The sequence below is a fragment of the Buceros rhinoceros genome, unplaced genomic scaffold, assembly GCF_000710305.1.
Source record: "Buceros rhinoceros silvestris isolate BGI_N320 unplaced genomic scaffold, ASM71030v1 scaffold4677, whole genome shotgun sequence".
Taxonomy (NCBI): Eukaryota; Metazoa; Chordata; class Aves; order Bucerotiformes; family Bucerotidae; genus Buceros; species Buceros rhinoceros.
Window position 1 is genome coordinate 123,294 of NW_010420308.1, and position 6,711 is coordinate 130,004.

The 6,711-nt window shown below is 41.1% G+C and overlaps 1 protein-coding gene across 1 annotated transcript in view; it reads right to left on the minus strand.

The window, feature by feature from the left end:
* LOC104496173 (gamma-aminobutyric acid type B receptor subunit 2-like) overlaps positions 1–6,711 on the minus strand; it is a gene marked incomplete at both ends in the record, with an annotated part of 114,004 nt that overhangs the window by 105,197 nt on the left and 2,096 nt on the right. The gene's annotated exons all lie outside the window — the stretch shown is intronic.

Sequence of the window (6,711 nt, forward strand, 5' to 3'; positions counted from 1 at the left end):
TCTCCAATGTAAAAAAGAAGCAGATGATTCAGTGTGAATTTCAGTGGCAAAAAACATTTCAGTTTTAATTACATAATTTTATCAAAGATTTTCAGTTTAGATAACTTCAATGTTTATTTCCTGTTCAGTAGAAAATATTAGGATGGACAGTTCAGAAAGACACTAGAATGCCTCTGTAATTAAATGCATGAAATTAGTATCACTCTTAGCACAGTAAAAGTCAGAAAAAATGTAATATGCTTTGCTCATTCTCAAGCTGTGCATTTTCAATAAGCCTGCTTCTCTTTACTTTTATATTTGGCCATAGATTGATAAAATGATGAAAAATTTATTGAAGCAGATTAGATTCTTTTTAACAGAGAAGTTATACAAATTACAGCAATAGTATTACAGTTTCTGAAAGGACAATAAATAGATTTAGGAATCATACAGCAACATAATCTCTAATCCATCCTTTCTACTTTTCACATTTAAAAAATAATTTTGATCACTTGGAACTCTGATTTTCAATCACTTTATCTCTCTGAACATAAAGATGAAGATTTAATTTTTTTTTTAAAAAAAGTAGCAAAGTCTGGATAAAAAATAAATGACACAGCACCTAATTATTAAACTTAAAATTGAATAAATTCCCCTTCATTCGATTACATGATGAGAACCAATTTTAAACAAACGGAAGATGTGAGGCCTCAGTTTCTGAGTACCAGAGGCTGTAGGCAGGGTGTAGAGAGTAACGCCTAGTGCACGTGCAGCCATACTGCTCCCTGGCTGTGCAACAACCGTCAGACTAAAGTCGTAGTGCCTGTGATGTGCAGTTCTATCCCTTAAGACATTGCTTCCACCCGACGACCGCATGAACCAGGGTACATTTCCCACAGTGACTATTCTCTTACTGTAAAGCATTACATGAACAATAGAGTCCATCCTATTCTTTTTTCCTCAGAAATATCCTATTCTATTTCAACAACCTTACTGTCTGCAAGGACTGTCTTATACTACTATCATTGTGCAATCAGTTTGGCAACAGCACCCAAGCAAATGGGTGTATTTGCTGATTCGTCCAGCTGCCAGCAGATTGCAGTTCTGAATATATGACCATCTAAATATCTGATTAAAGATTTCTGGGAAGCTGGATTTTCTGTCAGGCAGGAATGTCCACTTCCAGCATGGGCTGAGCTTCCAATGCCAGAGCAGGAAATTTGCAAAGTGTGAGAACCACATCTGTACTAAGCTCTTGAGAATCCCTCATACTCAACTAGAAAGCTTCATGACCCAAACTATGGCTCTAGAACTTGATGATGCATGATGTTCTGTCTTTATTGGGATGTATGGTGGAGCCAAGACGCAATACCCAAATGTTCTTTTGCCTAAATTACTGAGTTTTCCATGTTAACACATAAATTATTGTTTTTGAATCACTCAGTACAGTAAGGAGGACATTAACAAGTCTGCGTTCACTAAAAGATTTGGATGTTATCCAACCACAAACTGACTTCAAGAAGATAAAAAAAAAATGTTCTCTTACCACCTACTACAGAATAAGTCGTGAATCCTCCATTTCAAGTATTAGGCCATTGAAGACTACAGCAAAATAAAGTGGAATTCTAATTTCTTTTTCAAAAAAATTAGAAGTTATAACCTTAATAATGTTATGTTCCTTGTCTTTTCATCTGCAATACACCAAGGTTTCTCTGACAAAAATATGAATCCCCAGCTCTACCGCACGTTTGTCTGGTTACTAACCCTTTGAGGGGTGGGGAAAATCACAATCCACACAAGCTCAGTACTGGTCAGAGATGGATCCAAGAAAATAATGCTGAGAGTCAGTAAGTAAAGTGACTGGAGGTAGGATCCAGTGAGAGAAAGAAGGGCATATGCGAAAGAGAGACAGACCTAATAAGGAATTTGGGTAATGAGTAGCTCTTAGGCAAAGATGGAGCAAACAGCTGGGGAGGTAGCAGTAGACTTGAGACCATCATTGAATAGGAGCTTGAAAAGGAGAATTAGGACTTTTTAAAGAGTATGGCAAATAGGAAGCTTGACAAATAATTGTTGTTAGGAGAAATGCAATCTCAGAATGCCCAGAAGAAAATGGAACAACAATCTAGGCAAAGGTACTCAGAAGGAGATGAGAAACCAGAAAAGCAGAACATAGCATTGAGTAAGCAAGAAACTTCAGACTGGGGTAAAGATCCAGAATGAGTCAGAATGTTGCTGGGTTGGAACATCAAGTGGCAAGTATGGGATTACAGGGTCAGGCTGACAATGAATATATGGTTGAGTATCTTTCTCTTTGTCCAGCTTCATATAGTAGCATCATGAAGAACGTAATATATAGTTCTGGTTGGTTAGTCATGTATGGGAAATCATAAAAGCTTCCTCCTGTTTATGACCATGCAGATACCGATACAATGCTGTGAGATGCAGTGCCTGGGGTTTTTAGCTTGCAGTTAAGAGCGGAAAAATTAGCATGCAATTACGTAACCAAAGAATTGTACAATGGAAGACATGTAGACTGAACTCATTTAGGAAAGTCTATATAATAGCTTTTCCTCTTCCATGCATAACATTTTTCCTCTGTCCATGAGGACGTAAGCCTCCTCAGTTTCCTCAGTAAGCCTCTTTCTCTCCAACTCTGCTTTTTGCATCCCCTTTCACATTTTTCCCAAATTTGTTCTTGAAGAATGGCATTCAACATGGTAAATGAGCATCCATTTGATGCCAGGCTTGGGTCTGCTGGCTCTGTCCTGCATAACAGACACTAAAGTTTCAAATTCATGCAACTGGACATAGCTCAAATCCCTTGCACAGATTTTATCTGGATGGGTAACAAAGTCTTCACTGAAGTTCATCAGAGCTGGATTGATATCAGAACTTGAGGGTCGGGGTATATGTCCACATTATAGTCCCATGCAAAGAGATACATCATACTCACTGGAACAGAATATTTTCCCACCTTCAGTCACATTGTCAACTGACTATCAAACAGTATGATTTCCTCGCAAGGATGTACTATTCCTTTACATCAATCTTCATGGGACTGATGCAGGTTAACACAGTGTAACTCTCGTGTAGGGATCAAAAAAGTCATTCACTGGATCTCAGCAAGTGTCAAGTACTCTCTCACAGAGCTGTAAATTGCTTGCATGGAGCTAAAGCATATTTGAAAGAAGAGTTTTTAATTCACAGAACTAGGCAGGTGATCTATGAGATGATTAAAAACATCCCGGGGGAAGGCAACTCCCCAAACTGCACTTGTAGAAAAGACCAATGTTTAGACCATTTGCCAGATGGTGAACTCTCTACATTTACTCTTCTCAGAGATTACAGTAGCAATATCAGTGTTTAAGTTTTGCCCCTCAGTAAGCAATACATAAGTTCCCATATGGACTAAAGTTCAAACAAGAACATGAAGAACAGTTACATTTCATTCACCCACAGTTGTGGCGGACTTTCCCTGAAAACATGTTATATAAATGAAGACAGCCTCAAAAACGAATTACTCTCTTGCTCCCTGCTTTCTTTCATATAGGTGAGGATATTATTAATCCATTATATTTGAAGTGTCTTTGCTATGCTGGCAGCTGAGTAATCTAAACCCTAAAGACAGTGAGGATCAAGATGTCTAAGATGTTCCACTGAGGGATGAAGAGCAACGTGTCTCCTCCACTGTCATTTCTAACAGCCTCAGATATGAGGCAGTCTTTATCCTTTTAAGAGTTTTTGAGTGATGAACATTATGCTGGAATAGGCAGCTATCTTTTTTTTTCAGTTTGCAGAGCTTCCCTTCTGTGATCAGATTTTAATCTGTCTCATTTCTAATGAATAGCACCACAATGTTGTATTACACAGCTTTCCAGAGAAGGATTGCTCCAATATCTCATCTGCCAGAAAAAAGTCAATGTCTTGGCAAGCTTTTTATGAAATATCTAAATTGAACAGCTCAGATACTCTGTCTAATTCTTTACCATGTATCTGACAGTCAAGATGTTACCAATAAATCTACTCAAAGCTGGGCAGCATTGTCAATAGAGGTATCCACATGTTCTGCTTTCTAAATGCCTGGATGTGCACTAGAGATGAGTCTCTGACCTTAGCTACAGAATCACTGATGGTGAAGGTGAACTAGAGGATGTTACCTCACACCATCATAATATGCTGGTAAAACTTGCAGATGTCTGTGTTAGTGTGCATGTCACTCACTCAGGTAGGGGCTGCATCCAAACCTGTTCATTAACTTGACTGTTAGAATGAGAGATTGCGTTTGGTCAATATCTGAAACATCTATTGTATTTGGGAAATCAGATGGAAACTGTTTCATTGCACTGAAATTCATATATTGGAATTTTTTTTTTTTTGTCCTGTGGGGAAGATAGAAGAAAGTTGGAAGCAGAAGTGTTATTGCTCATCCAATTTGCCTGTGCATGCTGAGAATTCTTAAACATTTAAATTGATGTGCACATGCACATACTCCACCATCCCTTTCTCTGAACACAAAAATTAGTTTTAAAGATATACTGAAGCCTAAATTTAATTTCCAACTGTGATTCAAAGAGGCTGGAGCCTATGCAGTAAAAATTAAGGTGTTGCTGGGAAAAATATAAAACATATATAAATATTTCCCTCTCTGAAATGCCTGTTTATCAAAGCACACATCATGGCAAATAAACAGGAAGAATTAGAGATCTGTGAGCCATGATCTCACTATAATTACAGAGACATGGTGGGATAGCTCGTGTGACTGGAATGCCATCATGGAAGGCGATGTACTTTTTAGGAAAGACAGGCCAGGAAGACAAGGTGGTGGAGTTGTTCTTTACATGAGAGAGCAACAGGAATGTATTGAGATTTGCCTAGGGGGAGGATAAAGACCAAGTTGAGAGCTTACAGGTAAGAATTAAGGGACAGGCTAATATGGGGGATACCGTCTTGGGTGTTTACTGCAGGCTCCCTGGTCAGGAAGTTGATGAGTCCTTCTACAGACACCTCACCATCACAGGCCCTGGTTCTCGTGGGGGACTTCAATCACCCTGGTATTTGCTGGAAAGGCTACACAGCCAGGCATGCACAGTCCAGGAGGTTCCTGCAGAGCATTGATGGTTACTTTTTACAAAGGTGGTGGAGAAGCCAACAAGGCTAGGTGTGCTGCTGGTCCTTGTAGTAACAAACAAAGAAGGATTGGTTGAGGATGTGAAGGACGGGGGCTGCCTTGGCTGCAGGGACCATGAGATGGTGGAGTTCAGGATCATGTGTGGAAGACACAGAGCAACAAGTAGGATTACAAACCTGGACCTCAGAAGAGCTGACTTTGGCCTCTTCAAGTAACTGAAATCCTATGGGTTAGGGCTCTAGAAGGTAGAGGGATCCAGGAGATCTAGTTAATATTCAAGCACCACTTCCTCCAGACTCAAGATCAGTGCAACCCTAAGAGTAAAAAGTCAAGCAAAGGAGGCAGGAGACCTGCATGGATAAGTAAGTAGGTATTGTAAAAACTCAAATGGAAGAAGGAACTTTATAGAATGTGGAAAAGGGACTGGCCACTTGGGAGGAATACAGGAACATTGTCAGAGTATGCAGAGATGCAACAAGGAAAGCGAAGGCCCACATGGAGTTAAATCTGGCAAGAGGTGTCAAGGACAACAAGAAAGGCTTCTTCAAGTACATCAGTAGCAACAGAAAGACTAGAGAAAATGTGGGCCCGCTGCTGAATGAGGTGGCTGCCCTGGTGATGGAGGATACAGAGAAGGCAGAGTTACTGAATGCCTTCTTTGCTTCAGTTTTCACTGCTAAGGCCAGCCCTCACAAGTCCCAGATCTTGGAGGCAGGGGAGAAAGTCTGGAGAAAGGAAGAGTTTCCCTTGGTTGAGAAGGATTGGGTTAGAGATCATCTAGGCAAACTGGAAACCCACAAATCCATGGGCCCTAATGGGATGCACCCACAAGTGCTGAGGGAGCCAGCAGATATCATTGCTAGGCCGCTCTCCATCATCTTTGAAAGGTTACAGAGAACAGGAGAGGTGCCTGAGGACTGGAAGAAAGCCAGTGTCACTCCAGTCTTCAAAAAGGGCAAGAAGGATGACCCAGGAAACTAGAGGCCCGTCAGCCTCACCTTTGTCCCTGGAAAGGTGATAGAACAGCTCATTATGGACATTATCTCTAAGGATGAGGAGGAATAAGAGGTTATCAGGAGTAGTCAGTATGGATTCACCAAGGGGAAATCATGCTTGATTAATCAGATAGCCTTCTGTAATGGCATGACTGGGTGGATATGAGGGGAGGGCAGTGGACATTGTCCTCCTCAACTTCAGCCAGGCTTTTGACTCGGTCTCCCTTAACACCCTCACAGATAAATTAGGAAGTGTGGGTTGTATGAGTGGTCAGGAAGTGGGTTGAGGACTGGCTGAATGACAGAGCTCAGAGGGTTGTGATCAGTGGTGAGGAATCTAGTTGGAGATCTGTAGCTAGTGGTGTTCCCCCAGGGTCAGTACTGGGTCCAGTCCTGTTCAACATATTCATCAGTGGCCTGGATGAAAGGACGAAGTGTACCCTCAGCAAGTTTGCTGGTGATATGAAAGTGGGAGGAGTGGCTGATATACCAGAAGGCTGTGCTGCCCTTCAGTATGACCTGGACAGGCTGGAGAGGTGGGCCGGGAGAACCTAATGAAGTTCAACAAAGGCCAGTGTAAGGACATGTCCCTGGGGAGGAAGAAAA